We start from the raw sequence: 24,290 nt of genomic DNA on the forward strand, positions 1-24,290 counted from the left end.
AAATTTAGAGTCTTTTTAATTTATTGGTTTTTAAGAATGAAAAGTAATTCCATTCAGTTTGTCCTTTCCAGCAATTACAGTTAAGCTGTCTTGTCTGCAAGAATCTCTCTTTATAACACCATCATCTTGATCTGTCCAAAATGGTCCTGTAATATCTCCTTTAACACCATTAGGGAACCTTACATCAATAAATTTATCACTTAACTGAAGCTGACCCTTAAGTGTCTATGGTTGGTAATTGTAAACATTGTGAAGGAAAATCTTTTTTAAATTGCATTACAGTATGTTGCTGTCCTCTTAAACATAATGACAAAATATGAAAATCACAATTTCACCCCTTCTGGATAAATAGAACACTAGTTATTATACAGTCAATTCTGATAAAATGATATATGTGTTCCTAAAAACCACATTATGCAGAATCCTGCAGTAAAACTCACAATGCGCTTAGGAGGGGAATGCAGTTGGGGACACAAAACTCAAAAAACGACCAGTGACACATTAGAAAGGGATGGGAATTGAATAAATACAGTTGCACAAATTTTTCACATATTGGAATGGTTTAATACATAAATAGTACAATAAATATGATACTTCACCTCGAAAAAGTCCTGACATTTGCTTGTGAACTGGTGCTTTAGAAGGGTTGCCACTTATGAGTTATTGTGAAGTGGTGGCAGACAGATTACCTGAAATCAGATGGAGTCGGGATACCAGATACAGATTGGTGTGGCTTATAGCACACGGGTGGAGACCAAAGTCACTGGTAGATGTTTGAGGCATGGGCTGTGTTCATTCTGTGTAACCGTATGCAGCTGGGTTTGGCCTGAGTGCAGCCTTCTGCGATAACCTAGTATTTCACACATAAAGAAACATGAAATTTGGCTGGGTGCGGTGGCTCACGCCTGTAATCCCAGGACTTTGGGAGGCCGAGGCAGGCAGATCACGAGGTCAGGACATCGAACCATCCTGGCTAATGTGGTGAAACCCCGTCTCTACTAAAAATACAAAAAATTAGCCAGCTACTGGGGAGGCTGAGGCAGGAGAACGGCATGAACCCGGGAGGCGGAGTTTGCAGTGAGCCAAGATCGTGCCGCTGCACTCCAGCCTGGGCGACGGAGTGAGACTCCGTCTCAAAAACAACAACAACAACAACAAAAAACAAAGAAAAACCATGAAATTCGAGTTACACTCAAATTGTTCTCTTGAAACAAACACAAGCGTTATAGCAGAACTGAGCATGCTGTATGGTAATACAGTGATGCCCAAGGGATAAGTGAAATGTGAAATTCTACTTGTCCCTAATTCTGCTTGTCCCTGTCTAAAGTAGAGTTAATACATGTAAGACACAGAGAAGAACCTGGCATAAGAGTCAACAGTATATAAATGTTGCTTTGTCTGTCCAAATGGTCTTTGTGGGGTTCCTCCTCCATTCCCATTTCCACTGCTTCGTACCCCCTCTGTTCCTCAATCCATGGCTTCATGTCCACCATGAGATCCCTATAGGGTGCCTGGTTTCAGATTCCATGATTCCATATGGCATCTGTTTTCCTTTATCTTATTCAATTTTCATTTATATAGAATCCATTCCATTCTTTATCCTTCCTTCCCCCCTCCCTCCATTCCCCTCCCCTCCATTCCCCTCCTCCTCCCTCCCCCTCCCCTCCCTCCTCCCCCTCCCCTCCATTCCCCTCCCCCTCCATTCCCCCTCCCTCCATTCCCCCTCCCCTCCCTCCTCCATTCCCCCCTCCCTCCATTCCCTCCCTCCCCTCCATTCCCCTCCCCTCACCTCCCTCCCTCTCCCTCCCCTCCCTTCCCTTCCCTTGGGATGGAGTCTTGCACTTGTCACCCAGGCTGGAGTGGTAATGATCTTGGCTGCAGCCTCCACCTCCCGGGTTCAAGCGATTCTCCTGCCTCAGCCTCCCAAGTAGCTGGGATTACAGGCACATGCCACCACGCCTGGCTAATTTTTTTGTATTTTTAATAGAGATGGTGTTTCACTATGTTGGCCAGACTAGTCTTGAACTCCTGACCTTGTGATCCGCCCGCCTCTGCCTCCCAAAGTGTTGGGATTACAGGCGTGAGCCACCGCGCCCTGGCCTGGAAGTTACATGTTTTAAATGAGGTTAGTAATCATGCAGAATTGTCAGATTTTCTGTTTTATTAGGAAAAAATGAACACGGCTCTCTCTTCCCATTCTTACCTGCAGAAATTAAGGTGTGCTTAATACATTTGAAGAGTATTTAAAAGTTGTTGATAATTTTCGTTAAGTTGTTGTGATTCACTTCTATTTACAACTACTTCTGTGTTTATAAGATGAGCTCATGTTTGAAAGTGGGAACTGGCAAGCGTGATTTCAGAAGACCTTCCTTCCCAAGTCACAATATAATTAGAAGTCCAGATTCTCCCTTGGTTCCTTTTTATGACTCCCTGAGAAAGACATTTTTAACAGGAGTGGTTGCCAAGAAGCCTCGCTAGTTCCTGCTTTGGAAACTTTAAAAAGGTGACAGATCGAACTGCCATCTAGATTTAGAAAGCCTTGTTAGTATATTATGAAAGAAAGACAGCTTACATTTCTCATCATTTAAGGATCCCAATGACGTCTTTATTTTATTGATGCGGAGATACTCTGAATTGCAATGGGGTATTTTGATTTTTCATTTCTGATCTGATTTTTAATTTAAAATTTTTGTCTCTACACAATTTCTAGATCGATCTCTTTGGGCTGCCTGACCTCCTTGGGTGATTGCTATTAATTAACAGACTTTGTGGGGAAAAAAAGGAGCTTGCCTTCTGAGCTTTGTATCGAAGACCTGGGAAAAGTAAGTAATTTTAAACTTGCTTTTAAAAAATTCTTTTATACCTCTCTCAGAAAGTTAACAATAGGTCTGTGGCTTTCTACTTTCTTTCATTCCTGGCTTAATAAATTTTACATGTTTTTATGGATGTATAACATGAAAGGGGACTCAGGAAACCTCTTTGTATGAAAAAAAAACCTGCAAGAGATTAGGATGATGTTCTACATTGTGCCATTTCTTTTGAGTTTCATAAACTGAGTCCTCAAGGTTGTGACAAAACTTTTATCAGATTTGCAAGTGGTTAAATGTCAAATACAAGGCAATGTAATATGATGTGACAGAAAAGTGAATCCAGTTGTCTGAGCTTCAGGTGTTTAGACTTTTAGATATTTTGGATAGGCTTTTTGTTTCTGAATTTTGAGAGTAAGGATGAAATCAACTTGGTACTTTTCTTGTCTGGAAAGGAAAGCAAAATGTGGAATTGCTTGTCCAATAAATTCGTCTTGTAGCTTTGTCTTGGAAGAATTGATGCACCTGCCAGTTTTATTTTAGAATTTTTTTGAGGGCACTATAAGACATTCTAATTGAGACACTTGTTGAATGTTTTTGCTGTGTTTTAGAAAAAATTGCTTGGAACCAGAAAGTTCAGTTTTATGTTCTTATCTTTTTGAAAAATGGACCTTACAGATATATAAAGTCGATCTGTTTTTTTAATGGATACTACTTGGAATTATGAATGATCAAATGCCCGTAAGAATATATGCAAAATAAAATATGCACGTACACGTACATAAACACACACAAATATCCTCTCTAGCATGCTCCAGAAACATTATCAACAATAGGAACTGTTTTTCTATTAAATTACTGGATAACTTTCTAAACTTTCTATGCTTTGTGTCTTATAGCTCCTCTCTATTTCTGGCAGTACAAATGAGCTAGTTGAAACATGTTTAAAATAAAACAAGACAGAACAGAACTTAGCTTTCGTTCTATGAAAGCATTAAATAGTAAGATCAGATTTTATAGCTCTATTGTTATCGTATTTAACTATATGTTTAATTATTAAATTGGGTATTATTTTGTAATAACTATAATAAGGTAAGGGTCTTGAGTTTTGAAGCTTATTTGAAGTTAAATATTTGCACTGAAAAAATACATACTTTGGGAGGCCGAGGTGGGCGGATCACCTGAGGTTGGGAGTTCGAGGCCAGCCTGACCAACATGGATAAACCCCGTCTCTACCAAAAATACAAAAAAATTAGCTGGGCATGGTGGTGCATACCTGTAATCCCAGCTATTAGGGAGCCTGAGGCAGGAGAATTGCTTGAACCTGGAGGCGGAAGTTGCGGTGAGCCAAGATTGCGCCACTGCACTCCAGCCTGGGCAACAAGAGGGAAACTCCCATCTCAAAACAAAACAAAACAAACAGAAAAACATGTATGTGTATGTGCAACACACAAACACATATACACACAGACATACACAGACACTGCACATACACATGTAATTTCTGAGGGCTGTCAAGTCTCTGCTAAAATATGAATTAGTTGAAAGTAAGGACTTTGAAAATCTCACCCAAAATATTTTTTTTGTTACAGTGAAATATTTGTAATAGTGAAATATTATTGTCAGTGGAATTTTTAAAAAATAGAAATTTATAGGTTGAATTTTTTAGTCTTGTAATAACATGTTAATCTTAAAAGACATATTTGTGTTGTAGTTGTGTGTTGTAGTTGTTATTCCATTTTAGAAGGATATTTGAAAAAGGATTATGTTGGAGGCCACCCAGTCTGTCTACAAAAATAGAACAAAAAGGTCAAACAATTGATTCTCTGGGCTTCAGGGTCTAGATATTTGCAGTGGTGTTTAGATTGGAAATATAACTTAGCTTCAGAAAGTAAGCTACTTAAGCTGCCTTTCGAATAACAGCATTTCTTTCAAATTTCACATAATCTCTAGTACAATATTTTCTTTACATTATACCAAAATATTCCCTTTTGGGATACATTGTGGCATTGTTGTAAAAGTTGTGTTTCCATTTTGTAGAGGGAAGGCATCTGTGGAACTTGTGTGTTTACAGTAAGCTAAAGACAGTCCTGTGTTACAGAGGACTGTGACAAAGAGACTGTGACAAAAAGATCTCTGTGCACTAAACTTGATGTTAAGGCCAGACGCCGTGGCTCACACCTTTAATCCTAACACTTTGGGAGGCAGAGGTGGGATGATTGCTTGAGCCCAAGAGTTCAAGACCAGCCTGGACAACAAAAGAGACCCTGTCTCTACAAAAAATAAAAAATTAGCTGGGCTTTAGTGGTAAGTGCCTGTAGTCCCTGCTACTCCAGAGGTTGAGATGGGAGGATCATTTGAGCCCGGGAGTTTGAGGTTGCACTGAGCTATGATCACACCATAGCCCTGCAGCCTGACACTCGAGTGAGACGCTGACTCTAAAAAAAAAAAATTTGCAGAAGGATGTTTACAATGTACCCTTAAGGTTTTAAAAAAGAGAAGGTTATAATGCAGAAGTGTACTGCACATAAATCTGATTTTGAAGAACTAGTTAAGTTTTATGGAAGTTAATGGGAGGGGAGGGAGGGAGATGTCTTTTCTGATATTTATTAAAGTTGTAAGAGAGTGTTTCTGACGGCTCTTTGAAAACTGTAAGGGATACTTAAATGTCTTTGTGGTTTCTTTTTGGAAAAGCAAACACACAATTTTAGAGAAAATTCGGAACCCTAGACAACCTCCACACTTCTTTTTAAACCTCTGTCCTTTACTTTCACTTTTTTCTTAATTGCATGTGTCTTCAAAGTCTTCCTTGTTTCAAGCATTTCAAGCAATTCAGAAAATTGATTATTTGAGGTAGATTTTTGGAAACGTGAGTCTATAATGGTAATAAAATATAAACCTATCTTCAAAAAAATTAGCCATGGATTATTTTAAAGGAAATAAAAAGTTTGTATTTTACTATCCTACTTAATGCATGTCTATGTTTGGTTTTATGTTAACCCTAAATGAGTATGCAGCAAGTTGTTTGGTAACTTACTTTTTCCACTTAATAATGCGTATCTATGCCAGTAAGTATTTACCTACAGCATGATTTTTAATGAAAGGGAAACAATTGGATCTTAGACTTTTGTTTAATTTTAGGCTATCCTGGCTTTCAGTTAGAAAGGAGTATAAATATGTGGAATCTATGGCGTAGGTTCTTCATATGAGAACAGAACAGAAAAGGATTCCCCATCTAGAATCTTTACCATGTTTACTATAACCAGACATATTCTGAATAGGAGGCTCATGGGTCTGAATATGTGTTCAAAATGGTAAGTGTCACTGGCTGACAGGTGCTGTGTATAAAGCTTTGTGTCTTCTTTGGTCCCTTTGTTACATTACACAAGAGTGCAGGTGACATATTCCTCCCGCTGAGCTGTCTTAATCAATATTTCTGTGCCTAAGGGAGGATTTTACCTACGTATTTCTTTCTTCAAAGAAACTCCAGGTAGCTCAGATGAAATGATGGGTACAGAAGGAACACTGATGGATTTTGGAATATAATTTGTTTATGGAGCAAATCGCAGTCCGGGTTAATTGGAGATCCAGAATGTTTTATAAACCTTTGTGTGCTTTCTTAATTTTTAGTTCATTTACTGAGCTAACATTTGTTGAGCAACTACTGTGTGCCAGGAGCTCATTATTCAAAGATGAACGAGATATGTCCTTCCTTTTAGGGAACTTAATTTGAGTTTCAAAATTAGATTTAAATAACATTTATGTAGCATGTACAATGTGAAAAGCAGTGGAATGGATATTATATTCTTAGATGAGACATTCAATGACTAAAATTCAATAATGATATTTACTGACCTATACCTTTCAGAATAAGTTAGGAATATAGTTTTCTAATTTTTAGGGTTTTTTCCTTCCCATTACGATTTTGGTACCTGCTGCTACTTTTTAAGTTAAATTAGGAAATGGTAAAAGGAAAGTTAAACAAATTACAAACATTTAATTGGTAAATGTAGAGAGTGGTTTTGAAAACATGGATGTGTGTGTGTACACACACGTTTTATATTTGGAAGCCCGTATGCATATAGTGTCATCATCTTTTTTTCTAGTAGAATATTTCTTAGTTCACATGATACAATTAAATATATCTATCAGGATTTCTGGGTATTTTGCCCTTAGGGTGACTCTGTTGCCCAAGTAAGTTTGGAGGCCATACCATTAAGCACTTGATATTAAGCACTTGATGTCACAGCAATTCTAGGGGTGGGCGTTATTGAAACTCGGGGGAAAAGTAACTTGCTACCTTCATACAGTTAGAACATGTTTGAGTCAGGCTTCCGATTATGATGCATCTAACTACAAAGCCCTGCAATATCTTCCTGACTCCCATGAGCTGGTGGTGAAAGCTGATTCGAGAATGCTGTAGGTATGCAAAGGACAAGCAGTCCTTTCAGCTGAGAAATCAGGAAGTCTGTTCACTGCATTGAAGAGCTGGAACTGAAGTATGACTTGAGGGCTGAGTGAGAAGACGGAAAGTAGGGAGATAACTGGGGCTGTAGAAAAAGCATATGCCAAGGCATGGAGGAATGGGAGCCCATGGCATATCCAGAGAGTGGTAAGAACTCCACCGTGGCTGGGGTATGGAGTGTGGAGAACAGAGTGGACCCTGAGATCCAAAAGGTGCCAGAGTGAGAAGGGTCACATGTGTGCCATGCTAGAGACTTAGAGTTTCTAAACAATAAATAGCCATCCAGAGTTTTAAAAGGAGAAATTATTAGATGGGAGTTTTATAAAGATCACTTGGGCAGTAGCATGGAATATAGTCTGGAAAAGAGAAGACCAGAGGCTGGAGACCCAGGGCCACCATGTGAGGTTGTGTAGATTGTTCACTGCAGAAGTGTAGGTGTGAGCAGCAGATAGGAGGACTTAGAATCACCCAGCACACATGTGGTCAAGCTGTGCACTCATGGGGCTGGGCCTGCCTAGAGAGAGCACCTTTTATAATTTGCACAATGGGATGATCTACTTGCTTTTAATTGTTTTGAAAACAATAGGATTAGATAAGTAAAGATAAAACAGTGTACCCTAGGGCCTAAGAGTCTGGAGGTGGGCATACTAAGCTATTGGCTGTTTGTCAATGGGCATGTTCCCTATCCTCTGAAAGCCTATTTCCTCATCTTTAAAGTAGAATTAATAATAGGGTCTGACAGAGCCCTGGAGAGACCAGTTAAGAGAAGTGGTGAAATATGAGAGATGGAGAAATGATAGATCTGGGACTGCAGGCTGCTGCTAGCCATTGTGTAACCCTGAGAGTGTGCTGGGAACTGTACTAAGAACTTTGCCTGTTTTATTTTATTTAATTTTATATCTGCTTTCAGCAGTGGATATTATTACCCCATTTTCAAGATTTTGAAACTGAGCCCCTGGCAGGTAAAATAACTTGTCTAATGTCACACAGCCAAGGAGTGGCATTGTTAATACTTGAACCCATCACTGTGATGGTCATGTTTATGTTCTTAACCATTTTGCCACATTTTATAAGTGATCTTTTCTGTTTTCACTCCTTTAGTATCCTCCTTGCATCCTTTGTTGTTTTCAACTTGAATTGAGTGATATTTATGTAACATTTCATTTAATTTGCTATACTGTAAGATCCTGAGGGCTGGGGTCAAGTCTCATTAATTTTTTTGTCTTTCATAGCACCTTGCTTAATAAAATATGACCAATAAGACAATAAAATGTGGTTGACAGAGGCTGGGTGCGGTGGCTCATGCCTATAAATCCAGCACTTTGGGAGGCCAAGGCAGGTGGATCGCTTGAGGTTAGGAGTTCGAGTCCAGCCTGGCTGACGTAGCGAAATCCTGTCTCTACTAAAAATACAAAAATTAGCTGGGCGAGGTGGCACGTGCCTGTAATCCCAGTTACTCGGGATGCTGAGGCAGAGGAATCGCTTGAACCCAGGAGGCAGAGGTTGTGGTGAGCCAAGATGGCACCACTGCTCTCCAGCCTGGGTGACAAAGGGAGACTCCCTCTTTTAAAATTGATAGAATTAATAATCGCTAAGATTCCTTCTGTCTTCTAAAGTTAAATAATTTTTCATTCTATAGGTAAAGCTTCAGTTGCAGTTGTAGTCCAGTAGAACTTAAAAAGAGCTTCTTGGATGTTAGTTTGGTATTTGCACTGATGGTTAAAGTTTCAAGAAATTCCTAATTGCCATTTTATCTGAAAAATAATTTGTGACTTGCTGTCAAAGACTGAAGCCAAGACTAAAGTGTACTTCTTGCAAGCCCTTTTTGGAGGCTATAAAGCTATGCTTGCTGCTTCATTGCTGTGGCAGGTGTAAAACTCCAGTGTCGTCAATGATATTTTTGAGTTCATAAAAAATATTACATTGTCATTCACATTAGTAAGGACGTCAGTTTCTAACTCATGTGGAGCCCCTTGGGCCAGTGGTCACTTGTTTTCTTCTTCTTTTTATTGACAAATAAAAATTATATACATTTATAATATACAACATGATGTTTTGAAATGTGTATACATTGTGTCAATCCTAAATTAAGCAAATTAACATATGCACTACCTCACATACTTATTATAGCTGACAGTCACTGTTGTTTGGTGCCTGCTGGAGTCAGATGTAGACAACAACGTGACAGTTAAGGGCAAATGACTATCAGACGCCCTGGAGTCAGACTGTATAGGTTTGGATTCCATCTCTTCTGCTTATGAACTTTTTTTTTTTTTTTTGAGATGGAGTTTCGCTCTTGTTGCCCAGGCTGGAGTGCAATGGCACAATCTTGGCTCACCGCAACCTCTACCTCCCAGATGCAAGCGGTTCTCCTGCCTCAGCCTCCCGAGTAGCTGGGATTACAGGCATGCACCACCATACCTGGCTAATTTTGTATTTTTAGTAGAGGTGGGGTTTCTCCATGTTGGTCAGGCTGGTCTTGAACTCCTGAACTCAGGTGATCCACCCACCTCAGCCTCCCAAAGTACTGGGATTACAGGCGTGAGCCACCACCCCCAGCCCTACTTATGAACTTTTTAACCCTTGGACAGAAAAAGTCTGGGAAATAAGGATGGGTAAGAAAACAGGCTGTGATCATAGGTTCATGTACCTGGTTCTTTAGGAACTTAGGAAGAAAAAAATCCTTATCCACTTGGAAGCCACTTTTTGCTCAGATACCCTTAAAAGGAAGCCAAAATTGTGAGCTTGTAGGACAGAATTTAGCACTTCAGTATTATAGCCTATGTTTATCTCAGGATGACCCTTTGCTGTTTTTAAACCAGAGTTCACATGCTCTTGTAACTACTGACTGCATCTACTCTCGTGAACCCTAAGGAGGTAGTCTGGGCTTTGCTTCATGCTCTGTGTGCCTGAGCAAAGTAGGAAATGATGGCTTTTAAGAAAATGGAAAATATTACTTGAGATCAACATTTCATCTGGACTTTGAAAAACTCTGGGGTTTCTTTCATCTTCCAGGAGAGCAGCACAACTGAGCTGTGAGAAAGGAAACCAAACCGTAGGGAAAGTTTTATAGCTCATTTCTGCTGATGTTACTGGAAAAGAGGAAGGTAAGGGCCTCTAAATAGCTCTCATAGCCTCAGTCGGACAGTAAGTTCAGGTGTTCTGGAAATAGAACACAGGAGAGCTCTTTATTCCCATTGGCCTCTGCGTGGCCTGAAGGAGAGGGTGAAACCGCAGCAGAATGGGTCTCTTAGAACATTGTTGTACAGCAAAAACAAATGTATTCCCGCAGCAGAGTTTCATATTTTCTTTCATGAATTTAAAGTTGAACAGAGGCCGGTGATATTTTTCTCTTTTGAAGTTTTACATCTTAGATTGCTGGAAGAGCGAGCACAGTTGAAGGAAAACTCTGTTCAGATGAAATCTTTTTTTTTTTCTGAGACGGAGTCTTACTCTGTTGCCCCGGCTGGAGTGCAGTGGTGCAATCTTGGCTCACCACAACCTCTGCCTCTTGGGTTCAAGTGATTCTTCTGCCTCAACCTCCCGGGTAGCTGGGACTACACACACACACCACCATGCTTGGCTAATTTTGTATTTTTAGTGGAGATGGGGGTTTCACTATATTGGCCAGGCTGGTCTCGAACTCAGACCAAATCTTACTCTTGTTGTCTGTAGCTGCTTAGTTTTGTGCTTTAAACTAAGGGCAAACTTGGCTTGTGCATTCTTGACAGGGAAAAGCAGGATCTAGCAATGCCAACTTTAAAAACCCATCTCCAGGTTTGCCTCCACCCACTATGTGATCCCTGCAAGAAAGCTTCAGTCTGCTGTAAGCTGGTAATCCCTTAATACTTCGATACTTTGGTAAAGCAAATAAGATCCTGTGAACTTTTCCTTTTACTGGTGAACTAATTATTGTTTTCCTGCATTTAAAAGCAGATGTTAAACTCCTCCTTTGATGTTCAACAGCAGACAGACTCTAGTTGTGCCTTATTGCCCTAGATGCATATCTGTTGTTTGAATGAAGATCAGCTTTGGCAAATTAGATTTTGATGGCTGCATTTTGATCTGGATCACAGAAGAGAAGAATAGTAATTTATTCTTTTATTTAACATTTATTGGATTCTTGCCTGGCCCTTTGTATAAGTTATGTTCAGATCTCACGAATACCACAAAACCTTGCAAAACGTGTCTATTTTATAGATTAAAAAAAATAGGGCATAGAGAGTGATTACAAAACTTGCTCAAAGTTACCTTGCTGTTAAGTTGCTGGGTATTTGGTCGGATTTTTTGGCTTACCTCAAAGCTGTTACTATATAGGGGCTGCCTTTTAAGAGGACATAATCATTGGAGCAAAGATCTTGAGGAGCCGGGATTAAGAAAAAAGTAGTTAATATATAATCACAGCGTTGTAGAAGAAAGAAGTCATCATGAGCCCCTCATTCATTCATTTACTCAGTAGACATTTACAGAGTGTCTGTGTTGTGCTAGATAACTCTGCAAGGTGTTGTGATTCAGTGATGGGAAAGACATAGTCCCTCACCAGCTTCAAGGAGGAAGTAGGAATGCAAGAAAGAGTATATGATATGTTGCTCCCCTAAAAGGCCACAGTGTCTTGTTTGGGATAGCTTTTATGAAGTTTTTCAAGATGTAAAAATGTTGACACCTTCACAAAGATGACTTTTTAATTCTTTTGCTTCATTGTATGTACAAAATTATCTGCAAATAAACAGAGGGGTGACTTCACCAGCATACTTAGTAGCTGTACTCCTTGTTTGGGCTGCTTTGGACATGCAGAAATGGAGGTTGGAGCAAAAACTGTATTGCATTTTAAACAAAGTCTTGCAAACAAAAATTTTGGACAATTACCTCGCAAGGACTATATATAATTCAGCTTTGGATCCCCATTTTTGTGGAGAAGATAACTTAGCATAGTGCCTAGTACAACTCTGATTGGCTCGGTGATGGGAAATAAAATACCAAAGCAAAGGGAGAGGAACCTCATAGATGGGGGATGAGTTCAGATGGTATCTAGGGAGAGTGTGAGGGTGACAATAAAATAAGCTGACAAATACACCAGGCATCAGATCACATGGCATATGATGGACTTAATTCACACTTACAGACTGTTGCAGTAACCAGGAGAGGAAGAGCAGTGTCTAGGTAGTCTGGAAATGACATTAGGTTTTGGTGCTTGAGAGAGACTGCAGTCTTCTTTGACTTCTGACTCTTCTGACTTTCTGCTCACATATGAGCCCTCTATGCCTTCTTCCCCACTGTGGTCTTTATTTCATTTTTTGAGACTTTCAGCTTTTATATGCAGGATTTGGTTCCTTAATAAGTTAGGTGACCATACACACTAACTTGCTGGGACAATCCTAGCTATGCCTGCTCTTCTGGCATAATTTTTGATACTGACCCCTTTCAATATTAAAAATGTCCTGGTTTGGATAATACATTAAATAACCACCCTACTAATAAAGGAATTTTGTAGCATTCTATATCTTTTTTAAAAAAATCTTTACAGCATTCAGACTGCTTTGATGAACTTAATGTGGATGTGGTATCAGTAAAATTACATATCAGACTAGTGTCTGATGTCTTATAAGTAGAAAAAAGAAAAAATGAGCAGTGGCTGAAAAGGCTCAAATGTACTGTAGAGAGAAATTAATTGATTTCAACAAAATGAACTTTCATTACAACCAGTTGTTGGCATAGCCATAGGAGAGAGGGCACTTAAAGGTTGTCATGATGATGGGTAGTGTTTAGGGAATCTGGCATCCTTTGAGAAAATCTTATCATACCTTGTTTTGATTTAGAGTTTCAGTGTTTCCATCGCAGTGGTAGTTTAATTCAGATCCTTTTTCATGTATTTCTTAAGTAGAAAGTAAAATAATATAACTTCTTACAACAAAGATTCTGTCAGAGGTTTAAAGAAATGACTGGAAGGGAAATTGTTAAATTCAAAATTTTCCCTTAAATCTTCTGTTAAATTGTATCTTTTGATGAAAATGGTGGTGTTTTAATCAAAGGAGATATTCATATAGGGATTCAATGGGATGCCATATAATGTATGTTCGGGTTTTTTTACTTAATAAGTAGGGTTGAATTGGCATTATAGTTCATATACATGGATTTGAAGAAACAAACTAGTGTTTTGTTATATAAATATATGTAAAATAAAAGCTTTCGGTGTTCAGGTAATGCTTGACAATAATTGCAGTAGGAGACACATGGGTGTAGGATCAAAACATGCTTATGAACACTTTTCAATATCAATATTTTATGAAATAGTGATGCATTTACCTTCAGGTCCCATAGTGACTTTTACCCTGCAGTATCATCTTTTAAAGAGGGTAGATTAACAGAGTAGAGGGATTGATACTATATAATCTGGAAATTCTGTTTATCTTTGAATTAAATTTTGACTCTTCCACCAGCTATCTGTGAATGAGTTTTTTCTTTGGGCCTCAACTTTCTAGCCTATAAAATATAAATACTAATATCTGCTGCTTAGCTTATTAATATAATTTTTGTTAACTCCTGAATCTAGGATAAACATGAAGTGTGTAACACAAAGGTTGGTGGTCTCCCAGGCTCAGGAGTTAATACCAGATACTGAGGATGGAAAAATGTGTGATTGTTGGAAGGGTGAGACTGAAAACATAGGTTGAGCTTCCCTAAAAAAACCAAAGTCCAAAATACAAAAATATCCAATGCTTTTTGAGTGCTGACATGATGCTCAAAGAAAATGTTCATTGGAGCATTTTGGATTTCAGATTTTCAGATTAGGGATGCTTAGCTGGTAAGTATATAATGCAAATATTCCAAAATCCCCAAAATCTGAAGTTCAAAACCCTTCTGTTCCCAAGCATTTTGGGTAAGGGATATTTAGCCTGTAGTTAGTAGGCAGTTTCTGGCCAATCAGAAGGATGCTGACTGTACATGTTCTGGATGGTCATCCTGACACCCACCCACTGGATATCACCCTCGATTGTCGGTGTCCAGAAATCTGTGTTTATCCTGCGATGGTTTGCAAGGAAACCCATTGGATCTCTTAGTTAAATTAATGCCCCTTCTCCCAGCTTTGTTACCTAGAAAAAAAATTAATTCCCCTTTCTCTGAGGTGATCAGGAAGAGAAACCATTTTCATGTGATGAGGTGAGCCTGGACATCATGCCTTGATTCCTATCTCAAAGATTCCCATTTTCATTGCTCACCCTGCTAAGCATTGCTGCCAGCATTGTAATAGCTCTTTGGGGACTCTGCTTTCCCATTTTCCATTCCATCCCTCATCTGGAAACATGTCCTTAATTCCCTAGAGAAGATAGAAGTTGAGTTTATGACTTTAAAAAAAAAAACAAACTGCTAGTTATGGCAGTCATAGACCTATTCCTCACTGGGCTCTCTACTGGACTGCCTCTCTGGTTTAGACCATCCAGTCCCTGCCTTCAGAAGTGACTGTCAGCACAGCTAGATGTAGAATCTAGGCATCAAAGAGAATGAGACCCTGGAAGAGGGAGGATTTCCTCCTTCCTTCTCCCATGTCTTTCCTTGCTAGTTTCCATTTCTTATCTCAGGATCTGCTTCTTCCCAGGATAATTGACAATGAAAAGTACACCTCTCACAGTGCAGATCCTAGCCCCTTTCCACAGGGCTGGGATGGCAATAGCCACAGCTGTCAAAAAGTCTAGTATCAGTACGAAAGCTCCCCATATAATCCTGGGAGGTTCCTTTGCTAGGGCAGGGGTTAGTTGATTAACCATAGTGTTTGTATACTGATGTGGTCAAGAGTCTTTGAGAAACCACTTTGTAGTGACCTTTTCATCAACAGACTAAGGTAGTACTCCTGACCTTTAGCTCAGGAGTTTGATTAGAGAAGATAGAGGAATGCAGGAAACCTGAATTACAGTCATGGTTGTGCCACCTCCTTATGTGACCTTGGAGACATCAGGTACCTCTTCTGCAGTCCTCATTTTCTTATCCATTAAGTGGTTTCACATGTAACAGGATTTTTAAGGTCCTTGTCAATCACAAATTCTATGAATCTGTAATAACTCCTAAAAGTACCTCATACAAGTTTTGAATAGATTCAACTTGTCTGTATCTGATGATGATGGTTACCATTCTTAACATTGCCTTGGTTTGTGACTGCAGCTATTTTGTGGAGGTCCACGCATCTATTGCTGGAAAAGGCTATCCCCCCGTTATTTGTTATTATACTGCTCTCTGATGATTATAAGCTCAACAAGTCTCCCCTGTGATTGTCTTATGTAAAATGTCCCACTGTAGGCCTGAGTATTAGTGATGATACCACTTTGTTTAAAATATTGGGTTCTGGCTGGGCACAGTGGCCCACACACGTAATCCCAGCACTTTGGGAGGCTGAGGCAGGCAGATCACTTGAGGTCAGGAGTTTGAGACCAGCCTGACCATCATGGTGAAACCCCATCTCTACTAAAAAATTAAAAAAAAAAAAAAAAGATTAGCCAGGCATGGCAGTGCATGCTTGTAATCCCAGGAATGCGGGAGGCTGAGTTGGAAGGATCACTTGAACCTGGGAGGTGGAGGTTGCAGTGAGCCAAGATTGTGCCACTGTACTCCAGTCTGGGTGAGAGGGCAAGACTCCATCTCAAAAGAAAAGAAAAAAAAAATTGAATCCTCTGTATCTGAATGGATTTAATAGCTTCTGATTTGTGATGTTGAATATACTTTATAGATTAAATAGAGGTGATTGTTGATAAGTTTTAAGGTATATTTCAAAAGAGAATAAATGCTGATTTTTCTGTTTCTACAGAAAACATCATTGGTGTTTTAATAGGAATTGCATTGCTTTAAGTAGTATAGATGACTTAACAATATTAAGTGTTCTAATCTATGAACACAGGATGTCTTGCCATTCATTTTTTATTTCATCAATATTTATTTATTTATTTTTTAGAGGAAGGGCCTCAGTCTGTCTCCCAGACTGGAGTGCAGTGGTGTGATCACAATTCTCTATAGCTTTGAACTCCTGGGCTCAAGCAATCCTCCTACCTCAGCCTCCTGAGTAGCTAAGACTATAGATACATGCCACCATGCCCAGCCTTTTCCATTTATTTGATTTTTATGTTATTCTAACAGGTTTTTTTTTTCATGTGGAATTTTTAAGGGTTTCTACCTGTGAGATTATGTCATCTGCAAACAAAGATAATTTTACTTTTTGCTTTCCAATTTAGATGAATTTTTTTTCTTGCCAAATTGTTCTGGCTAGGACTTCTACTACTATGTTGATAAGAAGTGGTGAAAGTGGACATTCTTTTCTTCCTTTTGATCTTACAGGAAAAGCTTTCAGTCATTAACCATTGAGTATGCTATTAGCTGTGGGTTTTTCATATATGACCTTTATTATGCTGAGATAGTTTCCTTCTATTCCTAATTTGTTGAGTGTTTTTTATCATGAAAGATTGCTGAATTTTGTCAAATGCTCTTTCTGTATCAAATGAGATGATGATGATGATGTGTTTTTTCCTCTTTGTTCTGTTAATGTGGTGCATTTCATTGATCAATTTTCATATGTTGAACTATCCTTGCATTCCAGGTATAAGTCCCACTTGATGATGGTGTATAATCCTTTCAATAAACTGTTGAATTTGGTTTAGTATTCTTTTGCTAGGGATTTTTGCACAATTTTCATGAGAAATAATGGTTTGCAGTTTTCTTTTTCTTAATAGTGTAATTGTTTTTCTTTGGTATCAGGGTAATGCTGGTCTGATAGGAGTTTGAAAGTGTTCCTTCTTCAGTTTTTTGGAGTTGTTGAGAAAGATTGATGTTAATTCTTCTTTAAACGTTTGATAGAATTCAGCTGTGAAGCCATCTCATCTTTGACTTTTCTTTGTTGGGAGGTTTTTGATTACTAATCAATGTCTCTACTAGTTATAGATCTGTTCAGGTTTTTTATTTTTTCATGATTCAGTTTTGGTAAGTTTTGTGTTTAGGAATTTGTTCTTTTCATATAGGTTATCTAATTTGTTGGTAATTATACTCCTATAATCCTTTTGATTGCTGTAGAAACAGTAGTAATGTCCCCTTTTTCACTTCTAATTTTAGTTAGTCTTCTTTTTCTCAGTCTACCTACAGGAGTGTCAATTTTATCAGTCTTTTCAAAGAACCGCCTCTTGGTTTTGTTGTTTTTTCTGGGAGGTTGGCTTTTATGACTTTCATTTATAAATTATTATTATACAAATCATCATAGATTATTTCAGTATTAGACTTCGGTTTTCTTGTTTTTGTAGTTTGGCAATGAAAAAGGCACCTTTACCTTACATATGTAGATGCATGAAGGGTTTAAATAATCAGCACTTTAAAATAATGAACTTGAATGTCTCTGCCATTTTTTGTTCCTTGGATAATGCCTTTGTCTTACTACTTATTGTAGTTTGTTCTTATTATTTGTTGCATTATTGTGGTTACACTCTCATGGATAGTTAAGGTAGTGTCCCACGATTTGATAACCAACTGGAAAGTTTCTTATGTTTTCTTCATGCTGAACTGCTAAAAGTTTAGGTGACATTAATTAATTGTCATAATTACATTAAATGAAAAGCCAAAGAGTGAACTTAGGGAGAAAAGCTTAGAGGACCGGTGGTCTGAAAATTACAAATTTTAATTCTGATTTTCTGAATCATGATATTCCACTGAACATGTAGACTCATTACCTCTCTACACCGTATTTGATGTTACTGTAATTCAGTGAGTGACCTTCTCTGTGATTATGTGCCATAGGCAGTTTCAGTCTTTTTTTTTTTTTTTTTTTGAGACAGAGCATGTAAAAAAATTGATGTTATTGTAATTCAGTGAGTGACCTCTGTGATTATGTGCCATAGGCAGTTTCAGTCTTTTATTTATTTATTTATTTTGAGATGGAGTCTCCCTCTGTCGCCTAGGCTGGAGTGCAATGGCGCAATTTTGGCTCACTGCAAGCTCCACCTCCCGGGTTCATGCCATTCTCCTGACTCAGCCTCCCAATTAGCTGGGACTACAGGTGTGCACCACCACGACTGACCAATTTTTTTGTATTTTTTAGTGGTGATGGGGTTTCGCTATGTTAGCCAGGATGGTCTCAGTCTCCTGACTTTGTGATCCACCCGCCTCAGCCTCCCAAAGTGCTGGGATTACAGGCGTGAGCCACTGTGCCTGGCTGTCAGCTTCAGTCTTATTTTCAAGGAAATGCCACTCAAACAAATCATTTAATGACTTACTTTATACTGAAGCTGAGAATCTTGTTCAGGCTTCTTGGCTTACTTTAATTTCTCCCTTCATTTCTTCCCTGCTCCTCAGAAGTCAAGAATTTTCTAGTTATGTTTTCTTTTTTTAAAAAAAATTAACAAAGATTATATATATTCAAGGAGTACAATATAATGCTTTGATATATGTGTATGTACTGATTAAAAATATGGAATGCTTCACAAATTCGCGTGTTATCCTTGTGCAGGGACCATGCTAATCTTCTCTGTATTATTCTGATTTTAGTATATGTGCTGTCAAAGCAAGCAATTCTATTTCTTTTTGATAATTCATTTACTCAATTCTTTTGGACCAGAAACATTTTATCTCAGAGGCATGATGAACGCTTGTCCTCTGTGGTGCAATGTCTTGTGTATTTTATTTTCAGAATTCTTACATAAAACTTCTATTTGTGAATCAAGCCATTTATTTCCTTTTTTCTTTCTTTCTTTCTTTTCTTTCTTTTTTTTTTTTTTTTGAGACTGAATTTCACTCTTATTGCCCAGGCTGAAATGCTCACTGCAACCTCCGCCTCCTGGGTTCGAGTGAGTCTCCTGCCTCAGCCTCCTGAGCAGCTGGGATTACAGGCATGCGCCACCACGCCTGGTTAATTTTGTATTTTCAGTAGAGACAGGGTTTCTCTATGTTGGTCAGGCTGGTCTTGAACTCCCAACCTCAGGTGATCCGCCCATCTCGGCCTCCCAAAGGGCTGGGATTACAGGCGTGAGCCACCATGCCCAGCCTGTTTCTTTAAGAGATTTCTATCAAAGTTTTCATAGATTTATTAGTTTGTTATCTAGTCACTACAAATGATCACTTTTTTACAAATAAAATATTTTTATATTACAACTTTATAATACGTATTTTTATTGATTCTAAGACACATATCTTTTCACATTTTAATATCTTTGAAATTTGATATATCTTGCAATCACTGACATTTTACAGCTATGATTGGCAGCATTTTTATTTTTATTATTATTTTTAAGGCCTATGAATGTAACATAACTTTTATTTTTATTAATAGTACGTAAAATACTGGTGTATCTTTTAGTCAGTAGCAGTTAGATTTGGTGAAATAAGTTCCTGTTAATGATCACTGTAATAATTACTGTTAGAAACTTACTGTGAAACTTCTGCCTTTACAACAGGACCTGTAAATGGCAATGTAACAGTTGTTGTTGTTCTTTTTTTTTTTTTGAGACGGAGTCTGTCTCCAGGCTGGAGTGCAGTGGTGTGATCTCAGCTCACTGCAACCTCCACTTCCTGGGTTCAAGTGATTCTCCTGCCTCAGCCCCTGAGTAGCTGGGACTATAGGTGTGGGCCACCATGCCCAGCTAATTTTTGTATTTTTAGTAGAGATGGGGTTTCACCATGTTGGCCAGGATGGTCTTGATCTTTTAACCTAGTGATCCGCCTGCCTTGGCCTCTGAAAGTGCTGGGATTACAGGTGTGAGCCACCACACCCGTCCACAATGTAGCAGTTCTACAAAAAGTTTAGAGTGGAAAAAAATCACCTGTAAGCCATAAACCTATATACTTTAACAAATATATTTTGTATGTATTTCATTCTAGTCTTTTTACATGTGTACATATTTTTATCCGTTTGTAGCTATAGCATACATACTACTTTGGTCTACTCATTTTTTATTCCTGTTATATCTTAATTTCTCTCTGTTTCAGGCCTTCATATTTGTCTTATTTATTTACTTATTTATTTATTGAGACAAAGTCTTGTTCAGTTGCCCAGGCTGGAGTGCAGTGGGACGATCTCTCCTCACTGCAACCTCCGCCTCCCCGGTTCACAGCCTTCTCCTGCCTCAACTTCCCAAGTAGCTGGGACAACAGGCGCCCGCCACCATGCCCAGCTAATTTTTTGTATTTTTACTAGATATGGAGTTTCACCGTGTTAGCCAGAATGGTCTCGATCTCCTGACCTCAAGTGATCTGCCCGCCTTGGCCTCCCATAGTGCTGGGATTACAGGAGTGAGCCACCGTGCACAGCCTGTCATTTTTAATAGTTCCATAATCTATCAGTGTATGACCGTAATAAAACTGCGTGCCGCCCAGGTGCTGAAAATTTAGATTGTTGCCATTTTTCCTTTTGTGAATAATGCTTCAATTAACAACTTTTTAAATTAATATTATCATTAATTTTGGCCATTTGTTTTATGAAATATAACTTTGGAGAGGATCTCTTTAGCCCAGGGGTTTGAAGCTGCAGGGAGCTCTGATTGCATCATTGTACTTCAGCCTGGGTGACAGAGCAGGACCCCCAAGTCTTAAAAAAAAAAAAAGGAAGAAAGAAAGAAAGAAAGGAAGAAACATAACTTTGTAGAAGCCTCCTGAACTGTGTTTTGCTGTGAAGAATCAATCTTTATATTCAAATAAATCCAAATTAACAGCTGCTATTATAACACTGTTCATTCATTCATTCATTCATTCAACTATGTATTCATCAAGAATACATTGGATTATTATGCGTTCTGTGGGTTCCAAGAGCTCAGGAATCAAAGTTAAATAGGACATCCCGCGATGTTTGATATTTTGTTGTATAGTGGGAGACTTAGACTTATCAAAAATAAATACTGTGTGATGAGGGATGTTGGAAAGATAAAGGTTAAAGTTTCTTGGTTGCATGTAATTTACTTTGAGAGGATTGTTGATTGGTATTCTTTTAAGATAGGAGGTGTGGACATATCATGTTACATTTTTAAAATGTGTCTAATAGGTTTATCTGACAGAAAATGGCTCCACCTGACCTATCCAACTTCCTTTTAAGTCTAAACCTGCATTCTGTGATGTATGTGATCCAATGTTTGTATAGAGTTCGGTGTCATGTTCCTCCAACATACTAAGTTCCCTGTTGCCAGTAACTGTGTCCCATGTCTTTTTCCTTTCTATACCTGCTACAATCTGCTGTGTTTGTAGTAGGTGTCAAAGTATCAGTAGTTCATTTGATTTGCTTTTAATTGTACTTTTTTAAATGAATGACAATATTTCACTAATTTATACTTTCCTTAGAACTTCATTGACTATCAGTTTGCATTCTATGATTAATGCACTTTTAATTCTGTCTTGTCATATTTGTTTAGTTAAAAAAGTTTCAAGTTAAGAAGATGGTTGAAAGATTATATAATCCCGTAGAGATTTTTATAGTAAAAGTTTAAAATTCTGGTACTTGTGATGGTTGGAAGTAGAACCTTCACTGGACAAGGTAAAACCCCTCTGTATAAATTTTTGGAGGCTGCCTTAAGGCTTCGTTGAGATGGAAAAAATTTTTACATAACTAAATATCAAATCAGGCATTCGATACAGTGAATATGTTTTGGAAATAGCCATTTATGGTTCTAGCATTAAAAGGTCATTAGCAAGCTATGAATTTACCTCCTTTATACTCGTGCATTACAAAGTGGACCCAATTTTTAAACTTTCCAAGAAGGTACTCTGGAAACAGCTTTTGAGAATGATTTCTTGAGATTTTTTTTCCATTTCTGAAACCTGAATAGAATTGTGCTGTGTTCTTTGCAGAGCTGTGGTGATTAGATTGTACAGTTTCACAGACGTGTACACACACACACACATACACACACTGCTGTGCGAACCACTGTCCTGTTGTGTGATCTTCAGATGAAATGAGGGAGGAATAATCTGGGATTGACTGAGATAAATTTATCTCAGCTCTTCAAAATACAATGTGAGCATAGCGTAACTCACTTGGACAGCTGTGGAATGAAACTCTTGTTTTAGTGGCCATTAGCTATTTCAAGAGAACTGACTACATAGAAGAATGTATGGTAAAGATAGTTTGGCAATTGATGGAATTTGAAGTAGCATTTACAGGCTGAGGCAAGTGGATCACCTGAGGTCAGGAGTTTGAGGCCAGCCTGGCCAACATGGTGAAACTCCTAAAATACAAAAATATCTCCTAAATACAAAATATCTCCTAAAATACAAAAATCTCTCCTAAAAATACAAAAATTAGCCTGGTGTGGTGGCAGGCACCTGTGGTTCTGGCTACTCTGGAGGCTGAGGCAGAAGAATCTCTTGAACCTGGGAGGCGGAGGTTGTGGTGAGGAAAGATCATGCCGCTCAGTCTAAAAAAAAAGTAGCATTTACATCACCAACTGAAATTAAATAATTTTCCCCCAAGGTGATGTGTAGACTGACTCTTGTGACTGAGGGATTGATCTGTTGACAAATCTTTATGAAATAACACCACAGGAGGGAAAATTATATGCAGGCATCAAGCTTTGCACTTATTTTACAAGCCCTCTTTATCGGGTTTGTATGATCTTGTGTACAGCTAACAAAAGGTTACTTCTTTGTCATGAAAGCCATCCTCAGTTTTCAGAGACAGTGGGGCACCACAGAGACTTTCCTTCTCTGCGTCCACATTTCTGATAATGGCATTACTGCATTTGACTCTTTTATGAAGCCTTTTTGGTCACATCAACAGTGCATTCTAAGCTATCTATCTTAACTTCTAGCTTTGTCTGTAAGATTTGTGTGGTTAGCCTGAGGCATATGCACATAAATTGCCCAGGTTCAGTGTTCTCAGATTTGGAACTAAATGTGCCACAGAACACTGAATTGATGGGTGCAGCTTTTCAGCAATATTGATGTTTCTACAGTTGAATGTAAATCTTTGGATGCCTTAGTTTGCATTTTCATAGTCATGTGTAGTTCCTGACCACTGGTTTTCAAACTGCCTCGTGTCTCTGAAAGCTGTGTTTAAGTGGAAAGACAAAGAAAATTGTTCTTCCCCACCTACTGCTCTTCTTCCCACTCACAACAGTAAGAATCGTGAGTGTGTTTCTGGCCACATGCAAACAGTGGCAGCTCCCAATTCACAAGCTGCTTACATTTCCAGAGTGAGGTAGTTGTGAAGTCAGTTAGTGGTGTAGAACTTTGAATGGGTTGGCTAATGGTAGAAACTAATATAAAGAGTAGATGAGCTGGCTGGGCGCGGTGGCTCACACCTGTAATCCTAGCACTTTGGGAGGCCAAGGCAGGTGGATCACGAGGTCAAGAGATCGAGACCATCCTGGTCAACATGGTGAAACCCCCGTCTCTACTAAAAATACAAAAATTAGCTGGGTGTAGTGGCGTGCGCCTGTAGTTCCAGTTACTTGGGAGACTGAGGCAGGAGAATCACTTGAGCCTGGGAGGTGGAGGTTGCCGTGAGCCGAGATTGCATCACTGCACTCCAGCCTGCTGACAGAACGAGACTCCGTGTCAAAAAAAAAAAAAAAAAAAAAAGCCTACCAAAACTTTGATAACCCTTAATGTTCCAGAAACAGTTTTAATTGTTTCTTAAAACATAACCTTCCCCCATGTTTCTCTGTGGAAAAGCTTCTTAGTTCTGCTTGGAAATCTTATGAAACAAACATTTCATTGTTAACTTCGATAGATGGCTACCTATCTCTACCTGTGTATCCTGGAGCAGTGTATCAGTCAGGGTTCTTGGATAGAAGCAACAGAGACTAGCTGAATAGTTTAAGCAAAGAAGTAATTTATTGAGAAGATATTGGGTACATTCTGAATTTACCAGAAGTTGGGGGAAAGGACAGGCACGAAATAGAGACTACACAGCCAGATTCATAGCCAAGGTCATACAACAAGATTAGTTCTATGTCAGATAGACCCTGACACTGAACACTGGACACTGGTGTTCATGCTGACCATCTCTTCAGGATCGGACACTTGGCACCAGCTCTGTCACTTCAGCCTTTGCTGCCTCTGAGCAGTGAGTG

The 24,290-nt window shown here is 38.7% G+C and overlaps 1 protein-coding gene and 1 non-coding gene across 18 annotated transcripts in view; one reads left to right on the top strand and one right to left on the bottom strand.

The window, feature by feature from the left end:
- APBB2 (amyloid beta precursor protein binding family B member 2) overlaps window positions 1-24,290 on the top strand; it is a 402,192-nt gene that overhangs the window by 111,950 nt on the left and 265,952 nt on the right. For 15 of the 17 annotated variants that reach the window (XM_031664637.1, XM_031664627.1, XM_031664630.1 and 12 more), the window contains one exon: window positions 2,711-2,822. The gene's annotated coding sequence lies outside the window, so the exon portion shown is untranslated. Of the gene's footprint in view, window positions 1-2,030; window positions 2,126-2,710; window positions 2,823-5,416; window positions 7,420-24,290 lie in introns of those variants that run through there. The other 2 variants (XM_031664623.1, XM_031664625.1) reach the window with 2 other exon arrangements.
- LOC116274245 lies at window positions 18,698-18,800 on the bottom strand. The gene has a single exon (XR_004182882.1). It is a non-coding gene; the product is annotated as a U6 spliceosomal RNA (small nuclear RNA).

This window comes from Papio anubis, chromosome 3 (assembly GCF_008728515.1).
Source record: "Papio anubis isolate 15944 chromosome 3, Panubis1.0, whole genome shotgun sequence".
Taxonomy (NCBI): domain Eukaryota; kingdom Metazoa; phylum Chordata; class Mammalia; order Primates; family Cercopithecidae; genus Papio; species Papio anubis.